The sequence below is a fragment of the Sylvia atricapilla genome, chromosome 1 (assembly GCF_009819655.1).
Source record: "Sylvia atricapilla isolate bSylAtr1 chromosome 1, bSylAtr1.pri, whole genome shotgun sequence".
Taxonomy (NCBI): domain Eukaryota; kingdom Metazoa; phylum Chordata; class Aves; order Passeriformes; family Sylviidae; genus Sylvia; species Sylvia atricapilla.
The window spans coordinates 119,904,522-119,925,712 of record NC_089140.1 but is presented as its reverse complement, the minus strand read 5'-3'; the positions used below and the strand labels follow the sequence as shown (position 1 = coordinate 119,925,712).

The following is a 21,191-nucleotide window of genomic DNA, read 5'->3' as shown; positions in this document are numbered from 1 at the left end:
GAGCACCCAGCAGGCACTACCCCTTTCCTCAGGGTTGGAGTTTGGTGTCACCTGCTCAGGAGTCACCTCACAGTGTTCAATAAGAGCTTTAGAGGCAGGTTTTATTTGTCTGATCCAGCACTTCGTGTGGTCACCATTATTATACATAGCTGAAGGAAAGGTAACAGAAACAACCAGGAAAGGTAAATGGAGGTGCATCCAGCAAGGTAAAAAGGCAAGGATTTTGGTATAACGTTACAGTATGAGAGAAATGAGTACACTTCTGGTGCAATTATAGCAGTTGTGTTTTAGTTTCACAGGTGTATTTCATTCAGCCGAACATTATTTTGTCTTAGCATGAATTGTTTACCAAAGTAGCATGAGTAAAACAAGTATTTTATTCTAGTATAAAAGTAATTGGACAAATATTGATTAAAATTCTTATTTTTAGCCTATACACTTTTAACTTTTTTCAAAATATTTTATTTGGTAAAATTTATCTTGATTGATTTCTTGTATTAAAAATGTATTAAGCATTTCAATATTATTTTATCTTTTAAAAAAATTACTGTCAAGCAGATTATTGAATTAATAAGGCATAATCATACAACAAGATGTTTAATTAACCGCTTTTTTTAGTTAGGAGCTTGTTATTTGAGGTGCAAAAAAATATTTATTTCTAATGTCTTTCTAGGAAAAAAAATTCTAACCATATAAGCACTATATGCCGAGGATATGCTCTTCACTGCAATCTCTTAATGAGACTGTTGTAGCACTGTATCAAATCATGATAAAACCAAAGTGTCCTTGAAGAACCTGAGCCAGATCCCAGATGCTTAAAAGGAAGCCATGTAAGTCAATGTTATTTTGAAAGGGCAGACTGTGGTAAAGGGCTCATGGAAGCAGGATAATCAGCAACAGTTTGGAGATGTGAATGGAGGTCAGAGAATCACCTAGTTGTAGGAACTATAGGGTTTGTGTGTCATGCCACGGGCTCGGTGTGGTGGTGTAAAGGTAGTGGTGATGAGGAAAGGTGGAAAAAGGGAAATGTCAAGTCCATCTTCTAGGACGGAGATCCCAAGAAACTACAGGCCAGCCAGCCTGACCTCAGCCTGTGGAAGGATTAAGTAGTAAATCCTCCTGTCCACCTTCTCCAGGTGTGAAAGGCAGTAGGTGCCTGGGGGCAGGCAGCAAGTCAGTGTATCCATTTCTCTCTTTGCAAGGGTTTACAAAAGGCAAATTCTGCCTGACCACTGTGACTGTGACTGGTTTTTATAATGAGATAAGTGAATCTGTGGAGAAGTGGAGAGCAGCTGATGTCATTTACCTTGACTTTAACAAAGCTTTAGACACAATTAGCCACACACTTCCCTTAACCAGGCTGGAGAGGTATTTACTGGGGTAAGCAGAAGATAAGGTGGGACATTGACTGGACCACTGTCTCAAGGGCTGTGATCAGCGGGAGCAGATCCTGCTGGTGGCCAATGTACTTCAGGTGTGGATACTGTGACTGTTGCTGTGTAACACAGTCCAGTGACTTCAGTGATGAGATGAAGAGCAGATCACAGCAAAGTGTGAGACAGTGGTCAGTGCTCTGGACAGCCTTGGCAGACTGGAGAAATGGGCTGGCAGGAACCTCACGAAGTCCAATGACTGGTGGTGCAGCATTCTGCATCTGGTACAGAACCGCCATTGCTTTATGAGCTGGAGGCTAAAGCAATAGGAAAGGATTTTCAAAAAGAAATTTGGGGGTCCTGGTGAGCAACAAGTAAGTCAGCAGTGACATTGCAACATAGAAGGTCAACAGCATCCTGGGCTGCAATAGCAAAAGAATAGCCAGCAGGTTGAGAAAAGTGGTTATCCCTATCCATGGAGTGAGACTACTTCTGGAAAACTGAGTGCAGTTTTAAGCTACCCAGTGGTGAAAGACACAGACATAAAAAAGAAAATCCAAAGGAGGGCCACCACAATGGTGAGAATGCTGGAGCACATGATTTACAAGAAGAAACTGAGAAGGTCAGGCTATTTGTCTGAAGAAGGGAAGGCTGGTGTAAATTTTAATATTCTCTTCAGCTTTTTAATGGGCATATATAGAGAAGATGGAACCTTTTAGGAAGTCCACAGTAACCTTTTCACTGCGGGAAGCAACAGGCATAAGCTGGAACAGACCAATTAGACATCATGGGAAAAAGTCCACCTTACAAATGTGTTCAAATTGTGGAATGGGTAGTCCAAAGAGGCTGTAGAGACAGCAAAAGTCATCTGGTAATGATCCTGGAAAACCTGGCATAACTTCACAATTGGCCCTACTTGGAGACGAGGCTTCATCCAAAATACCTCAACAGGTCCCCTGAATCCCGAGGAAGGTTAAGACAGTAGAATATTTTTACACAGTTTTAATTTTTTTTTTTTTTTGCGGGTTTCGGTTAGGTACATACTGCGTCAACAGAAATCTTATTGGTTTCATAAAGACCATATTTAAATCCACTTGGGAAAGTTAATGAATAAGTAGGGATTCAATTCCCCATAAAGGTGGGCACAGTGATTCTACAGAGTAAATGCAGCTGCTCATGAAAAAGAGCTTTGTGCACCAACAGCTGCATTATATATAGCCCTGATGTCAGCAGGTGCACATAAACCATTCTTCCTTATGCATATAAGCTGCAGGTAGAACTTTATGAGACACCAGCCATAGCTGAATGGCCTACCAAGTTCATAAGTTACCAACAATTTGTTCATAACCTTTCACTTCTGGAAAAATAAATTTACTTATTTGAAAACCAGTTAGAAACACACCTGCAAGTGCTAGTTTTACTCTGTGTACCAATTTTTAAAGATATATTGTATGTAGAAAAGGCAAGAAAAAAGAACATTGACAGTATATGACTGTACTGACCAGGAAAACATGGCTGCATTCAGATTTAGAGAATTTTTTCCTGTTAATTTAGGATGGGGAAAAAAAGGTTATGAGAGGAAATTCAACCAAATCTCACTGAAAACTCAAAATAATTAAAAATTTCTCTCAATGTTAATTTTCACACTAGGAAAGGTTTGCAAATCGCAATAAATAATCAAATGCATGTGATGTGAACAAAATAGCAAGCAGAAGAATGAAGGGGAGGAAAGTGAATACAAAAGCATGACAGGAAGCTTGTATTACTCTTGTTTAGAAATGGATGAAGCTTTTGCTGAAAAAGTAAGCCCAGCTCTAGTCAGCACAATGCAGCAATGGCGACACTGGAGATGTTTCAGAGAAGAGCTGTAATGCTGAATAAAATCTGCGCTGAAGTGTGTTTATCAAATCTATTTCCCATCTGGAAGATGGTCCCTTCCCTTTAAAGACTAGCAGTTAGGAAAGGCAACATTATTGGGTTTTGCGTACAATGATACTTGTAACCAGGGCTTTGGGGTTTGGCCTCAGATGACAAAATGTATTTGCTTATGAGTTAGTAACTTGTAACAAATTTCAGTGGATCTGAGCATATGCGTGTAGTTAAATCCTCTCTCCCACACAGTTTGACTGGGAAACTCAGCCACATAGGAGCCAGGGCTTTTTTGTCAATGTTGAGACAATAAACTCCATGTTATATGAGCTGTCTTTTATGCTCCTACCACTGCAAGTTAAAAGCTCTTCCTTGCTTTTCCTGGTGGATTTAGGTATTGGGTTAATAAAGATTTTTGGTTATGTTAAAGAAAGTTACATGTCAGGAAAAAAAAAAATAAAATCAAGCTTTCCTAAATAAGAAATGCTGGAATTAGAATCATCTGTGCTATTCTAAACTGGATTGTTTATGGTCACAAAATTAAAGACACACTTTTTTCTTTTTTTTTTTCCCCAGTGAACCACTGTTTCACTTTGCATTGGAGAATGAATCACAACTGTGAGGTAAATGAGATTATTGCCTATCTAACTGTTAGCTTATTTCCTACAAGATTTGCACAGATTTGACAAATGAGGTCAGAGGAAAAGCTGTCTCTCCAGGACTCTTTACCCTTTTTGGTTTTTTTTTCCAGGGTGGGGATTTTTTTTTTTTTCCCCTGAAATGCAAGCTACTCTTACTTCCTATGTTATTTCAAGGTAATATTCTATTCTGTCTATTCTACAGACAGAATTAACCTTCAAACTCTTTTTTGCCTGCCTGTGTATGGGCAGGGTGGAAGAGCTTCATGAAGACTAAGTAATTTCTCTGCCAAATATAACTGATGTGGACACACATTGAGAAAGGTTGTCCTCTCCAGCTGCTGCAGCCCAGCGCTGGAGCCTTGTCTTCTGAAGACGATGTTAAAAGTACTCCAGCTGAAACAGTGGCACTAATGTAGATTGGATCCTTGGTTACTATCACATCAAAGCTCCAATTGAGCATATAAGAACAACAATCCCTCCATCTCTAATGGAACTAAATCCAAATAGATTTCTGATGGCCACCCCTCCCATTTCTGAGTTCTCTCACTAGCAGAAGAAAACATTACAAGTTTTCAGCTAGTTGATTGCAAAGGCTTCTTTCTTTAACATGGGGAAGGAGAGTGGGAAAGAGCTTTCCTTTAATTTGTTTGGAGAAACAATTGAACTATTTTTGCCCGATGCAAGAAAACAGCTTAAAAAACGAAGTCAGACAAGTATGGGAAATTGTATGCAGCACAGTAGGGCAGAATGTAACCATCTGAAAAACAAGGAGTATGATAAAAAAAAATAAAATTGGACGACCCTAATTGCAAGCAGAGTTAGCTATACCACCAGGAACAATATATAATCTGCAGATAGCTACAGAACAACTTGGGGCTGCACATCCAGGCTAGAAAACGTCAAAAATAACGACTGTTGCAGTGTAAAGTACAACTCGCCATTATCGATACGTGTGAAAACGTAAAGCTTTTCTTGTAAGACAGGATTTCTGCATCACGGATTGCTTCTTGAACTAAAGGGCAACGTTTAACAATCGCCCTCCCGCCCTTAGCAAATTTTAACTCATGTATTCCCTTCTCCAAATGTAGGGAAAGCCTGCATCTCAATCCTCTTGCTCCCGTGAGTGAGATACAGCTGACGATTTTCAGCAAAAGTGTCTTTTTTTTTTTTTTTTCGGAGGCAAAGAAAGGAAATAAGACTGCATCCACCCGCCTCGCTTCCCTGTTTTCGTGAATATGGGCCACTGAAAGCAGTAAGAGGGGCCGACTGCTCCGGTCCCGCCTGGGAGCGAGGTTCCTCCAAGGACAGGCAGCAAAGAGCCCCAGCCGAAGTCTCTCCCTGCGAGGGCGAAGGACTTTGTTTTTCCCTTCCCCTTTCTCCCCGGTTCGGGCGCCGAGGAGGAGGCTCCCGGGAGCGCTGCGCAGGGCTGCGAGCGGGGCGGCTGCCATTGTCCCTGCGGGCGGGGCGCGGAGCCGAGCGGAGCGGCCCCGAGCTCCGCCGAGCGGCAGCGGCGAGGGGCGGTGGCGGCCCCCGGACCGCGCTGCCGCCCGCCCGGCCCGGCCTCCCCCCGCCCGGGGCCCGGCCGCTGCCGCCGTGCCGGGGGGCAGGGGGGAGTGACTTGTGCCTCCCCCTGCCTCCTCCCCGTCCAGCCCTCCTCTGGGTAGAAGGGGAGGAGGAGGAGGAGGAGGAGGGCGAGCGGTGGGAGGGTCTCCATTGAAATAAACAAGCAGGCAGTTATTAAAAAGGAACATGGCGGCCGCAGCCCCAGCTTCAGCTTCATCTTACAAAGCGAAGGTCAGCGCCGGCGGCAGCGGCGGGAGACGGCACTGACCCCGGTAACGGCTCCCGCGCGGCCCCGGCGCGGCGGGGGGGTGTGCCCGAGCCCCCCGCGCCCGCCCGGCCGCCCCGCGTAGCGCCGGGGGACGCCCGAGGCCGCGCCGGTGCGCGGAGGGGCGGCGTTGGCGGGCGGCACCGCGGCCGCGGCGAGGCGGCTTCCCCCGCGCCGGCGGCGGGGGGAGCGGGGCGGGGGCTGCGGCCCCTCCGTGGGGAGCCGGGGGACCGCGGGGCCGCCCCTTGCCGGGGCATCGTGCTCGCACCCCCGCGGCCGGCGGTGGGGGGGTGGGCGCGCGGGGTTACTTCTCCGGGACGTCCCCGTGTTTCGGCGGGGGAGGGGGGCATAGGGCACCCCACCCTGCCGGGCCGAGGGGGCCGGTTTCCTGCTCCCAGGCCAGGCGGAGGTCGGGTGCCGCCTCTCCGCGCCCCTGGCTGGGGGAGGGGGGGGGGGCGGGGGAGCGGGGGGGGGGGGGAAAGTGCGAGGAACCGGGAAGGCGAGGGGGCTGATAGAGGGTCAGGGAGTGCTCTGGCCCGGCCGGGGGAGGATGGGGCAGCTGGGTGCGATTTTGAAGGGACTGTTCAGGACGTTCCCCCTCACCCCCACCACGCAGCGATCGCGAAACTTGAGGGAGGGTCTGTGCCCGATGACAAAAGGGGTGATTTGGGGAGCAGAGCGGCGCACGCCGCCTCCTCTTCCCCGGCTGACAACGACTCGGTGCGCAGCGGCGTGGGCCGCCCCGCGTTCCGCGCCGGGCAGCGACCGAGCCGCCCGGCGCCCTCTCCCCTTCCCCCTGCGCAGGGCGCCGAGCCGCCGCTCCGCGCTCTCAGGGGATGCGAGGGGAAGGAGGGGGCGAAGCGGGCAACTTCTCTAACTTTCTGCGCGGGGGTTGTGCCTGCCCGTGCGCGCAGCGCCGGGCCGGGCCGAGCCGAGCCGCGGGGGCGGGCGGCGGGGCGTCGCAGCTGCGTGCGAGCGCAGCCCGGGGCGCCCGGCCGCCGCCTCCCCGCGGCCCGGGGAGGGGTGGGGGCCCGGCCGCCGCAGTGCCGTGTGTCTGCGTGTGTGCGCGGGGCGGGGAGCGGCGGCGGGAGGAGGGGGAAGAGGAGAGCAGCCGGCCGGGCGCGGGGCCGGGGTCCCTGGGCGGGTGCCGCTCCGCTCCCTCCCGCTTCCCCGCGGCGGGCGGCGGCTGCAGGCGGGGCGCTCCGCGGCGAGCGGAGCCCCACGCGTGAGGCGCGGGGGAGGGGTGCGGAGGTGCCCGCCGCCTCCGCGGAGGGCGGGTGCGCGGCCCCTCCCCGCCTCCGCGCAGGGCGCTGTGTGCGCCGCCGCGGGCACCGCGCGGCTCGGAGGCTGCGGGGCCAGGCGTAACCGGAGCCGCGTCCTCCCTCGGCTCCCTCGCTGCCCCTCGCTCCTTTGCCGCCGCTTGGGCCTGAGCGTTCCCCCAGCTCGGGGACCGCGCTCTCTTGCCGGAGAGGGGCGTTCAGGCCGTGTAGTTTGTGGGAAACCTGCTCGAAAGCCTGGCAGTAAAAGGTGGGGGGGGAGGGAAATAATAAAAAAAAAAAGAAAAAAAAAAAAAAGAAAAAAGGCAAGGAGGTTGCTGGTAGTCACCGGGAAGTCGTGATATCTGTATATCATGAGATATACTTACTTTGAGTTAGCCTGTATACTTCGGTCTGAAATGTGTATATGTGGGACCCTATAAAAATGTACTTGTAATTTAGCCAGGAGAGTCTCCTTGTGAAAGGAGAACAGCTTGCTTGTTTGATATATAATCAATTGGGGTTTTATTTCCGTTTTTTTTTTTTGTTTTTTTTTTTTTTTTTTTTTTTTGTTTTTTTGTTTGTTTTGTTGGATTTTTTTTCCTCAGAGTAGTAAGAAGCAGGTGAATAGGCTTTAGAACTCGACCCATAATGTTTAAGTATAATTTGAGCTACGCATATAGTGCCTGGTTATGGCAGTTACAGCACAGCTCTATTGCCACTGTAAATAAGTAAGCATTTAAGACTGCCAGTCTTTGTACTTAAAGCATTTTTTTTCGTTGTTGTTCTGCCATTGTGGCTGAAGGCAGTCATTTGGATTTTATCCCTTTGGGTTTTTTATGTATTGAGCTATAAAAACAACTCTAGTCGGTTAATTTCTTGGCTCCTTATAACCCAGTGACAGTGCTGGGCCACCTGGTGGGCTCCTCTCGTGGGGGAATCCTCTGGCAGTGCCCAAAGGGAGGGAGCTGCTGGTCCTCTGTGTTGGATGCTGTCTGAGAAATGACCATGTTGTACACCATTTTTAATGTCATACCGAAAATATTACACCCCTAAGCAGAGATCTTGTTTTTGTAAACATTGCTTAGTGTGGATGGAAACTGGTTGTTTTATTGCACTTGGTGTAGGTACTTCGTGCCTCCTACTTTTTTTCCAGAGCACTTGTTTGTTTACATCAGCAGTGGTGTCACAAATAGGATATACCAGCTTTGCACATATTTCCACATACAGACATATATGCAAACACATATGGACACTCATGCATTTGTATCTCTTACTTTTGCATTTGTGGTAACAGCTCTTTGGGGACTGGACATAGAAGTTGACTCTATTGTGTCGTATGTAATTTGGCCCCAAATGGTTAATCCTTAAGTGTGAGAAGCTTAATGTTCATAGGAAATCTTGGTTATCTACAATCTTAAAGAAAGTAGTTTGTCATGGACTCAACCTTCAAAAATATTTGGTACAACTTTAAGAAGAAAGGTTCATCTTTTTTTTTAGCAACATGCAATATTTTTAAGAATCACATTATTTTTAATATATTTTTATCTTGATGGGCCTTATGCAATAAATGCATGTAAAACGTGCTGCAGGCACCTCATCTTTTAGTCACTGTACTCTTATTTCACATAAAACCTGAAGATTTCTCAACTTCGTATTTTCTCAGGCTTGTGGTCTTTACTAAGGAGAGAATCCATGTCTGATGTGGTTCTTCAGTATCTCTGCAATGTCTGAAGGCACTTCTTTACGAAGTGTGTAAATTCCTTGTTGTATGTCCTGGTGGTGTCAGTGCTAAATTTGAAACTCAAGACATTTGAGGAAGGAATATTTCATTGCCATCAAGAATGGTACTTTTTGGAATCGGTTTAAGTTTTTAAACTGGAACTGTGTTATTTGAGAGAGAAAATAAAGGTTATTTCTGATGGAAACATTAGAAAATATAAGGTGTAGTTATTCACGTGTAGTGTAGTATATTGCATTAAACTGAGACTCTGAAGTAAAAATTAATTACTTAAGAATAATGTTTATGTTTTTATAATTGCTTAGGGTGTAGCTTGCTCATTAGAAGGGTGAAAGGCTCTGTTGAAAGAGGCATGTACACCCTCTGTAGTGTTGGCATTCCCAACTTTTCCCTCCGTCCTCCAAAAAACCAGTAGGAGCTAGCCCATCTGCAGGGAGCCCAGATTTTGCAGCAGGAAGAACAAAGTCAGTGAGCGAGCCAGCTGCTGCTACAATGCCCACTGTCTTCTGCTCCTTGCCTTTGTTGCTGATGTCACCGTCTCATTGGCAAAATCTGGGCTTCTGCGCTCAGCTGGAGTTTCTCTAGCACCTGACACCAGAATTGCAGAGGCTTAAGAAGTCTAAGCCTTGAGGATGCTGTCAGTTCATTTGAAAGAAAAAGATGAACCAAAGGCTGCTACCAAATTTAAATATAAACGTAACTCTCTTTGTCTGCTGAGCGCTAATAGATTGTGCATTGGAGAAAGGGAACACTGAACTAAAACTGTTCTTGCCATGTTCAGTTCTTTGTACATTTGCTGTGATTGGCCTCTCTCTAAACAATGCAGTTCACATGCAAGTAGGTATATTTAACAAATTCCACACATTTCTTCAGTGCTCTGATAGTCATTAAAATGCTCAGTATTCATTTACGTCCATGCTTGGCTTTAGAGGTCAGAGGTTAAATGTGTTGTTACTGTATATACTCTGCTGTGTGACACAGCATTTTAAACTAAGAACAGAGTAACATTGATAATTACTTTGTAGAAGGCATATAACAGCATCCATTCATCCACCCATTTTCTGCTGTTAGCTAACTTTGTTACAGACAGCTACTCTGGCAGGATCCCCTATTTTTATTTTTAAATGAGGTGAAGTTCACTGCACTACTTTATTTTTGTTAGTTGTTAAAACATTCTTATACTTCTGGCAGCAGATAATGACAAATTCTTCGATGTAATGCTGGGAGCAAGGGAGGCGGAGAGGGAGAAACAGGGAGGGAGAGGAGGGGAAAAAACCCTCCTGAGCATATGGAGACATCCAGAAAAAGATGTGCATCGTCAGCTGTGATTCCATTGTGTGCTTGCAGACAGGATCTGAGCTCTTCTTCTCTTGGGAATTTAAACCTTACAGAAGTATTCTTTGGCTTTTGCCTGTCAGGATAATGGAGCTTAGATAACATATATTTCAAGTATTTATTATAGATAATATTTTGATAATATTTTATGATTTCAGGGAATAAAATACCGGTGCCAGGACTCCTGCGCTGTGTTGGAATAGAATTTTAAACAGTCATATGTATTGCTGAAATGGTAACTCTGAGTAGTAAGAATAATTTCTTATATTACATTGGTGGTTACATATTACAAAGGCATCTTACCAGTTCTACAGTTAGTAGTTTGTCAGCAGTATTTACATTATGCAAACACTCCCTATTTTAATGATTCAGTAGCTTAGCCTTTACAAAACATACCAAGTAGAAAGCTGACATGAAAAAGGACAGGTTGTATAGTTTAATCAATTTAGGATGCAGAATTAGAAAAAATAATTAAAAAAAAACCAAAACAACAAAAAACCCAGGGAATTTTTTAGACAGTTTTAAGACAAAGCAATTTTGTCAGTGTTGTGAGTATTCAGAAATAGCATTTATATGATGGAAAAATGAGTGGAAGAAATTAATTTTCTTCCATTCAGTCCTACATTTACCTATTGCCTAGAACAGCCTTTCCTCTCCTGAGCATCTGGAATACTTTTGCCGATTTTATACAATTATTTTGAGTTGATGAATAGTTGGAAAAATAGATCATGAATGTGGTAGATTTGCTGCACTGCGTTTTGTAACTGTTTATGATTTTTCAATCTTTTTCTGTGGAAATTGCACGTTATTCAAATTAAAGGCTAATGGAAATTTTATTTAAGAGCTTTATGGATATATAATGGAAACAATTCCTATGGAAAATGTATCGTCATTGGAGTGCTTGACATCTTGAAGTTTGAAATTAGTTCATTAATTTAAATGTCTGAAGCTGTACCGCAACGTATTAACAATATGCACATTTTTTTTCTTCTGCAACTTCATCATTATGCTATTCCAAGTCTTGCATTTCCTTAAATGGCTTCCATAACAATCTCCCATTAATACAGTTACTGACAGATATTATTTTTCCTTTGCTCTCATTTTAGCAGTTACAACTGATAGTAAATCTCACTCTTTCTGTGAGTGTGCTCCCATTACTTAGATATTCAGAAGCTTCTTTGGAATGTGCATTTGCTTTTTGCTGCTAAGATGCAGTGTCCTCAGTAAATCCTATTTACATTTTTCTCTTTGTTTTTGAACTTCAAGAAGTTATTTTCTGTTTGGAAAGGGAAACTTGTATTTTGCTAGAATGGTCCCCATTACATGGAAACCTTTATTGGATTAATGAGAGGGCAGAGAGTATAGGCGAAAAATTAATTAAAATATCTACCGAATGTGTTGATTTATCCATAAATCTTAGGCAGTATGGATCATATGAGCTTCTATGAGGGGACATAGTGAGAACATATATCTGCTGCAGTGTTGACTGAGAGTTGCTATTTTGATGCTTTTTTAGTGAGCTGTGTAAGACATATTGTTGCTCTTGGGTAGGATTTATAGTGGGCATATCACAATCGGCTGCTTTATTGGCTGCCTCAGTGGAGAAGCCTGGGATTGAAGAATGGGCATGGAAAGTGAAAGAACATTTTGCTTGTTAAGTCAGAATTATTATGGAATTTTACTCTTACTCTGCCTATGCTGTAATTCATCTGTGTGTGAACAGATTTAGTTTTTCATTGCTGTCAGTATTGATCTCTAATGAGCCTGGCCTGGATTTTGAAGAAAATCACTCCAATTAAAAACAATGCAGTTTGTTACCTATTTGTACCTCATGGATTATGTAGGAGATACTAAACTGCATTTAAAAAGAAAGCTTCTTGAGAATAAAGCCTGCCTATGAATAAATTTGAAGGTATACACTGATGCTTTTATTACACATATTTTTATGAATTTACAAATTCATCATATGCCTGTGAGATGGAATTAGAAATTAATTAGAAAAACCCCAAAACCGTAAAGCAGACCCTAAGAAAACCCAAGGTCTTAAGTTTTAGTACTTGTGAATCTGAGAGTTCAAGTATCATCTGGGCTACGGAGAAGATTATTTTTCTTTGTTCTGCTTATACCATGCCTTGAGTTCACAAAGTAGCTCTTCAGCCCTTTCTCTTTACTCTTGCAAGATTATTGTCAGGACTTGCTGACCAACTACTTATATATTCTTAGAAATATATGTGATTGTTGTCAACTAACTTCACTTACTATTCTCATTCAGATTTATGCCTCAGACTCCAGATACATGGGCAATGTCCTCATCCTGTTCTGTCCATTTTTTGAAATAGATTCTTCATGGAGGAATATTAAATGTATAGAAATAAACAAATATTTTCCAGTTTTCAATTATATTCTCAAGGAGAAAAGCTCTTCTTTCAGTCTAAGCCTTTGTATTTTCTCCAAAATTAAAATTTACAGCTAGAAATGTACTGGGTTTTTTTTTTTTTTTTAAATGAGTCCAGAAAAGTTGTTGCCATTATCTTGGTTGCAAAAAAAGATTTAACTTGTTGATACTTCACAGGCTATAAAATGAAGCTCTAATAGCATAGTTTAAAGGTTTTTCATTTTAATTGCTTGCCAATTTTTGTTGGCATTTGCAGTGCAAACATACTTTTGCTTGTTTTGCTGGATTTTTTTTTAAGCGTTACTTTGAAACAAAGATACTGAATTTTTCATGAGGCCTCAAAATATTTTCTTGCTACAGTTCTGTGTGAAGCTAGTGATAACTGCATGATGGTGAGATCATTTGTGGCTTCTTTTCTTCTTAGTTTAGGAATGATGGAACATGAAGACTGGATGTAGATGAGAAAAGCCTCACTAAGCTCACCAAGTTCACACTCACTAAGCTTGCATGCTGTGGATGATCTCGTCCAAGTATATCTGAAAGTGGCCATTGTCACTCCCTTTCAGCTTAACTGTAGTTTGGAGCATTGATGTCATGTGTTCTGTTCACAGCGAAGTTTTTATGGACCAAGGAGGTAAACACATCTTAGGTACCTGGAACAGAGACCAGAAGGGAAAGAGGTGACTGCACAAAAGGAAAATAAAGATGTAAAATGTTCTGAAGTCAGAAGACAGACAGTTTGTTATTCTGTTCCATATCAATTGTTTTTAGTTGAGGTTTTTTGACCTTTAAAACAGTTTTCTTTTACTCTTTGTGGGATGGGGGATTTGGATGATGGTGTTGGAAAATGGCAGGTGTGGCTGTGGTGTATTCCATTTTTATATCGTAGGTAATGTTGATAATTTGTGAGTTGTTCAGTTCATGAAGGCAGTGACCTGCTCTTCATGTGGGCCTTTGTGCACCACTGTTAACAGAGTTACACCACTGTGAGACCTGGCTTCATGCAAGAGTAGTTTCCCTTGAGTTCTGAGAGTCATCCCAAGAAGCTCCTGATTCTTGTGGGATTGGGTGTAAATTTGCAGAGGCATAGGTGGTAGTTGGCTTGCTTTTTCTTCTACTTCCAGAATGGGCTTGAGAAGAAAAAGAAAAGGACTAACAGATGATTTCATTGTCCATATTCATGTTCATCACTTCTGTTCTTTGCTGACAGTCTAGTTTAGTTAGAGAAATGTGTCAGAAATATACTAGATAATACATCTCTTCAGGTACACGAACCTGTCGCTAGTTGCTCTATAATTCAAGAGGCTTTTTTGGGAAAAAAGATCTTGTTAGTCATGTTTTTGTGCTTCAAAGGTAGTGCTTCTGCTGTGAAGCTATAATATGCTGTCATTGTTTTCAGACAATATTATTGTTAAATGTTTTATGAATAGAAGAAATCAAAATCAGCAAAGCTTGTCCTTTCCAGTGGGGCCTTGTGGACACCACTGTAATGGTCAGGAGCCACATGGCTTGTGTACAGACTCCTTTAGCAGCTGTTTTGGAGGCCACAAAAACCAGGAGATGGGATGCAAAAATAGGGAAAAACAGCAGGGAAATAAAAGTGAGCAGGCACGTTAGTTGTCGAGAAAGAAAATGGTAGTAGAGTGCTCATTCACTGATGCACAGCAGGTAAAAGACAGGAGATGAGTGGGAAATGCTCCTGTTTGCACGGGCAGTGTCCTGTTTAGTGCTCCTCAGGGCAAGAGGTGTCCCCACTGTGGGTTGGGGCTGCAGCCCCCATCTGCCACTGAGGCTGTGACTTCTCTTGGGTGTCTCTCTGAACTGCCAAAAGATCTAGTAGCTTACTGAAAATTTTATTCCAAGATAAGATGGTTTTTTTCTGTCAACGAGGATGCATTCCAAGCCCTGAGTTTGTGATCCACACAGCTTGTGTGCTTTTTGGACATTCCTGAGGAAATAATGTAGTCTTATCTTCTGTGTGTATATTTTATATAAGAATACTTCTTTGTTAGTGGTGCCTCTAAATAGTTTGTTACTGTAGTTGTATCCTGTCTGTGACTGAAAAAACTTAAGCAGAGTTTGTTTGAAGAAGGTTGCTGTAAGATGGCAGAAATGACAAAGAAAAAGTTGATTCTAAATTCTGTTACTCTGGAAGCGTAATTAGTGTGGTGGTGGGGTGTTTTTTTGTTGTTGTTTGGTTGGTTTTGTTTGTTTGGGTTTTTTTGGATTTTTTTTTTCTTTTCCTGATGACTCTTGTAGTGTATCTTTCATTTTATTTGTGTTCTCATTTGCTTTATGTTCTGCCTTTTTATTTGTCAGAGTAGGAAAACTCTTCTTTGGTAGTTTGCTTGGATACATTTGACACAAAGTGCTGTTTGAGCTACAAACAGAAATTCAGGTATAATATTGGTGTGGGCAATGGCATTCTCCTCCTCCCTTGAAGAAATTATTTTGCTGTGGAATATATGGCCCATGTTCTATGGGACTCTCCACTGCTTTTTGGGAGTCCATACCAGTGAAAGGCTTTCTGTTCACTGGTGCTTGTCACTCGGGTCAGGAGTATTGTAAGTAAACACTGAGAGAAGAAACATGCTTCTGTACATGCAACTTATAATTATGGTTGAAAGAACACCAGTTTCTCCTTTTTAGAGTTTTGAAACTAATGTGCTATCAAATCAAGCAGTCAACCAAAAAAGGGACCAAGCACTTTCGGAGTTCTCACAGATTCTTTAGTGAAAATAGAGTAAGTTAATTTAAACACTTTAGCTGCTATCACTGTGAATTTGCAGTAGGCAGCAGGTAGAAAGGAAGTTGTGTGACTGGAGTGATTGTGCAGCTGGAATCGGGTTGTAGTTGTGTCTGGAAAAGCAGATAATGCTCTGCAAAGTTTGTGCTTCCCTCGTTGTGTTATGCTTAAAATGACAATGTGCTAAACATCATAATTTTGTTCTTCTATGCCCATCTCAAAAAAACCCAAAAAAACCTAATATTTTTCTCTCGAATTTGTTCCTAGCATGCTTGAGATGTATCTGAGTAGTGAGGCCCCCTGCATACACAGCCCCTAGAAATCGTTGTCTGCATCGCTGAGTCTTGGTGAGTTGTCTATATCCTATTGCATTTAATTGGATTGTGTTGCAGTTTTATCTCCTTCACTGGGGAATTTGGTGCAAGATATCTTAAATTGATTGTATGGATACAGCAGAACAAACCTTGCTTATAAGTAACGTGTGATACTGTACACTGACTGGGAATACTAATATTTTAGAAACTTTGAAAATAATGGTGAGACTGGTTATGGAAGCAGAAGGTCCTTGCTTTGCTGCCAGGACCAGGAATGGGACTTCCTGCTAAGGAAGAATATCACTTGATCCCTTCAGCCTTTCTGATTAGGTTTGTTTGATATTTTATACTTAACTAAGGAATTGACATTTTTCAGATGTGCTGATTATGGTCTGTCTTATGGCAAAGGTTGAATGTGAAATAATACAAGCTTTTCCATCCAACTCTGTGCACTAATAAATTACTTAAATTGAGGGTTGAAATTGGTATAATGACACTGATGACTTAAACTGCTTGTTGCTCAAGAATTACTGTCTGATGACTCCATCAGGCAGTGCTGTGCCTGTTTAACTCTGCTCTCAAGAAGGGATAATACCACTGAGGATTAGAAAAAGAGACCCCTGCGGATTGTTTAAATGCAGACTAATAATAGTTTGGTAGTGCACTGAAAGAAAGTAGAATATAAATGCTGTGGTTTTATTTTAGGTATGTTTGATATACCAGTATATTCGCTCGTTATAGATCTTTTACAACAAATATGCGTTTGAGATTTTATGTGAGAACCTTTTCAGTGTACTCATGAATAAATGTTGTCTTTTAGCACATAGAGTGACTTATTAAGGTCAGAAATATGTATTTTTGAGGCTTGTACACTAAATATAGAGGTGGGAAATGAGCCTGCTGAAGGAGTTTTTAGTTGTTTGGAGGATGACTGTTTATAAAATGCCAACCAAATATAGGTAAAATTATGTATGCCCACATCAGGTATCATCTCCTCTTTTGTTAGTTATGTTCAGCAGTTTTTACAAACTAACAATCCTTTTCTTTAGGCTTTCCTAATCTTCTGGCATCAGAGAATGAGAAAATAGATAATGCAGTTTTCCAGTGCTGCTTTTTCTGTCTTTTTCCTTTTCAGTTCAGATAAAGCACTCTGGAGTTCATTCTATTCAATGAAGTTTATAATTCTGGTTAATAATTTGGTTTTATATTAATTTGAAAATGCTTAGCCATAGAGATGTTATTACTTATTTACACTTATTACTTACACCATATTAATTATTGCTTATTTACACTACTTACCTGAAGTATGTAATCATAATGTGCAGGTCTTCTCAATAATGATCTGCTTTTGTAATCATTTAAGCAAATTGTTTAAAAAAAATGCAAAGACTCTAAAATATTGTTTTCCTAGTGAATAGCACTCAGAATGATTTAGATGTGTGTAATAAAGAGAAAAATGTCACTGCTAGGATTCTCTACAGAGAACATGAAATTTTGTTGTCAGGTTGATAGTATGTTTGTTTTCAGTTGTCTCAATTTCAATTTTTGATTAAAAAATCGAATGCATTAGTGAAATAATAAAATAAAAAACAATTTCAATAAAATTGCTTGTGTTTTTTTCATAATTAATTTATGTGGAGAAAAAAAACCCCCACCTTTTCCTTACTGTTGCTACATTCTGGACCAAAACTATAGATTTTGTTGATACAGTGATAGACTATAAACTGGTAACTTTACAGATGCTGACCAAAACACAGTTGCTGTGTTTAGAAAGTTCACAACCTTTAATAAGAGCAAATATGATGTGAATATTTGTATATGAAGTCTATGGTGGTAACATTGATGAATAAACCACTGTAAAAAATGGATGTCATGGAAGGTTTTATAGGGCAAGAATGAATCAGAGAGGTAGTTTTCACTCAAAATATCCTTTTGCTTTAAAGTGTGTGGTTATCTCTGTGTTCCTATTATAGACAGTTCAGCAAAAGTATTCCATTAGCTAAGGGATAGTTTAAAATCTTGGTTCCATTGAATCCTTGGAAAATTTTGTGTTATTTTTGACTGTCTAGGGCTTCAGTCCTATTATTCAACATACTTGCATGTTCACCTTCTCTGTTGCAAGATCAGAGATCTGTAGCTGTTTATTTTAACTAGTATACCCATCTGGAATTATACTAGTGTTGGAAGGATACATCAGTTGGAGTGTCATTTAAGAAATCCTGGCCTTGCCTTTTGACTAGTGTTGCTTGTGGAATTATAGATGTTGGTTTTGACTGTATGTTGTGAGACTGTACCACGACTCTAACTGAAATTGTGCACATTCAGCTTGTCTACCACTGTATCAAGTTTTTTGGAAAAAGAAACTACTAGTTAAAGCTTATTTGGTCTATTTTTCATTTTAGTTGAGGTAGTAGGAAGCAGCTGCTGTGTGCTTACAGAGAAGAGGATGCAATTAAAATGATGATAAGTTTAGACTTGCAAAAACCCCAAACAGATAAAAAAAAATCTATTTTAATTTCCAGACTAAAAGTTACCAGTCAGAAAACATTTTTTTTTTATCTCTCTCTCTCTCTCCTTTCTTCATGAAGTGATTTGCTTTGCAAGGAATACTTCTCAGCAAAAAGAACATATATTGGAGAAATCTCAGTTTTCTGTCACTCTTGATCTGGAGAGTCTGTTTCCATCTAACTTTGTAGTGATTTCATTGTCGTTTGTGTTGTAGTTAGTGTCAAGTGTGATAGAAAATATTTGTGTGTCTATTCATTCTGAGTTATAGTCCTTGTTGTTTACAGCTGTAGTAGCTACAGAAAATTCTGACAAATGTCTCATTTTTGACTGTGTTCTCCTAATACATGTTTGTGTAAAGGGAATGCTGTCAGAAAATAAGGTGCAATACTGAAAATAAAACTGCCTTATATCAAAACAAGTTAAGAGCCTTGGGTATTAATTTAAGGATGTAAATAAGGAACTAACAGTAGATTCCAAGTGTCAAACCTGAATAAGGCAGAGCTCTATTCTGTGAGCTTGCAAAGCAGGGCTGGAATGGTGCTTACCTAGAATTCAAGTCAGTTCATAGCACCCTAATTCCCACGGAAGCTGAAATAAGATATAGGTATGTGTCACTTTAATGAATCTGGTCTTCTCTGTGAGGGATATTTAATCTATGTTGAATTGGTTTGTGATAAATAAAGGGAATGTGTTTTCATTGCTAGACCGTAAAACTGGGGAGTTGTGTTTTGCATGAAATGTGATAAGATTATTCTGTGTTCAGTCAGTGCTGTTTAGTGGTGACATTAGTTAACATGAATTGCCTATGAAGATGCTTGTAAAAGTGGATGCTTGATTATGGTGAATTTAATGTAATCAGGCTTAAAATGATACTCCTAATCTGAGAGTGAAGTTCTGTGTGGGTGGTATGATGAGAACTGAAGTATTAGGAAATGAGCATCTATTGAGATTTATACAATTGCACCCTAAAAGCTTTTTTCCCCTAAAATTGGAACTGGGAGTTTATGAAAACCATTATTTTGTGGAAAAATTGCAATTTACACAAATATAGGATATTGTGCTTCTTTCCTTTAAATTTTATGAAAATCTAGAGTACTGTAGAGAGAAATATTATGCTTGCAACTAGCAGAACTAGATTTGTTAGTAATTAAAGTACTTTTAAAATACTTTTGTAGTTTTGAGGCCACAGCATTCAAATTCATTGTAAAGATGGATTAAACTATTCTTATATATGTAAAACTCATTACCTACTGTAAACGGATTTAAATGGAGTGCTCTGTCAGTGAACTTTTTACTGCATTGATGGAACCAAACTTAATATATATCCAGGACTGTTGAAAATGCTCATTCAATTGATTGAAGCTTGCCTTTTGTATGTAGTTATATCCTGGAAGATTATTTTGAACATTGCAGTTTCAGTGAGATAAATAAAAAATATTTAGGAAATGGGATTGCTAACTTGATTTTATTCACTTCTTAAATATTGGTTTTGACTTTGTAATGGACTTTGCTAAGATTTTTCATTTCTTACCTTGATAGGAACCTTTTTATATGGACAAAGTTATACTGTATTAGCATTAGCAGAAGGAATAGCTGTCATTATCATTGTGGAAAATCAATGTATATTTTATATATAGATTGATGACATTGTATCCACCAGTATTGGAGCCTAGGAATTCTAGAGGGGTCAAAAACAGGACAACTGAGCACTTGCATCATCAAAGAAGATGAGATGCATTTACTTGGGCAGATTTTCCTCTGGGCCTGTCTTTAGTCCCTGAATTGGGAAGGGTGAAATATTTACATGGCTTGGCTCTTGACAGTAAATAGTATTAATTAAATACAAAGCTTGAAAATGACACTGGTATTTCAGATGAAGGCCAGTAGCTTTTGCCTTGGCTTTCTGGAAATTGAATTCCAGTAGTCTGTTTATTTGACAGCATTATAGTACAATACTTTGAGGTTCATGGATATTTGTGTACATTAAAGTGGAGGAATTTTTCTAATACCACGTTGTGGGGATGTTAGGCTCAGAAGACTTAGCTGCTGTAATGGCAAGGAAATTGGTAGATGATTATAATATAAAGTGTTGTACAATGTATTTCTCTCTGATTAATTTTCATTTTATATTAACTGGACTGGCAAGAAATTACAGGTTTTCTTTTTAAAAGAAACTTTGTATGTTGAAAAATTTAGATGAAAGGTCCTAAATAAGTCACAGAAGTCCAGTATTATGCAAATGATTTAGAAATATTGGTGAGTATTACTGTATCATTGTGTAGGGCTCTAACTATTCAAATACATTACAGGAACCTCCTCCAGTCATGTCACCACAACCAAAAAAGGGTACTGACACGCTTCTGTACACAATATTTGCCAGTGTGTAAATGTGTTGCTAAAACTCCCTTTGCAACTGTGGCCATCATAAATGAAGAATATGCTCTGTTCTCCTATTCCAACATCTGTTTTTATGGTCCAGATTCTTGCCTTTTTTTCATTATCGGTACTTTTCTTCCTTCAGTAATCCCAAATCAATAAACTACAGTGTTCTCTATACACCAAACTCTGTATCTTTCAAAATGACAACAATGGGCAAACTAGGAATATTTAAAATTAGAACTGAGAAAAGAGTTAGTTTTATAGTAGATATTGCAATTTGGTTTTTCCTTGAGGGAAGCTGTAGTAGTGTCAAGAGGAATTAAAATGTTTCTATTCATGTTTTTTTCAGCATGTTTTTCTTAGCTTATATTTGAATGTTCTCACTTAAACTTTAAAACATTATCCTTAAAAGTAACATATTGAATTGAAGATTTCTTTTGGCCTTGGCTTCCTTTGTCCTTCTATCTCTAGGTACCTAATTTACTACTTTAAGAGAGTCAGATATCCCCTACATTTCTTTCTTTGGGTCATGAGTTGAAACTGCTGTGTGGTGACACAGTTTAATAGTATTTTAAGATGGGATAAAACTATCAACATTTCTCTAAAAGTAGGTGGCCAACACATGAAATTTCACTTGGGTTAATTTTTATGGCCTTTCAGTTTTCAGTTGTGGTTTTTTGCTTGGCTTCTCTTCACAGATCCTGGTTAACTGTGTTTTTATTGCTTAGTCCTGCTGAACAGACTCATGTAAAACTTCTTTGTCTCGAGTTACAGTATTTAACTTCTAGAATGTATCCTGTGGTGGA

The 21,191-nt window shown here is 40.8% G+C and overlaps 1 protein-coding gene across 3 annotated transcripts in view; it reads left to right on the top strand.

The window, feature by feature from the left end:
- The first annotated feature begins 5,515 nt into the window (after positions 1 to 5,515).
- NCOA2 (nuclear receptor coactivator 2) overlaps positions 5,516 to 21,191 on the top strand; it is a 187,519-nt gene continuing 171,843 nt past the window's right edge. The window contains exons 1-2 of one of the 3 annotated variants that reach the window (XM_066332208.1): positions 5,516 to 5,677; positions 15,452 to 15,531. The gene's annotated coding sequence lies outside the window, so the exon portion shown is untranslated. Of the gene's footprint in view, positions 5,719 to 15,451; positions 15,532 to 21,191 lie in introns of all 3 variants that reach the window. The other 2 variants (XM_066332198.1, XM_066332218.1) reach the window with 2 other exon arrangements.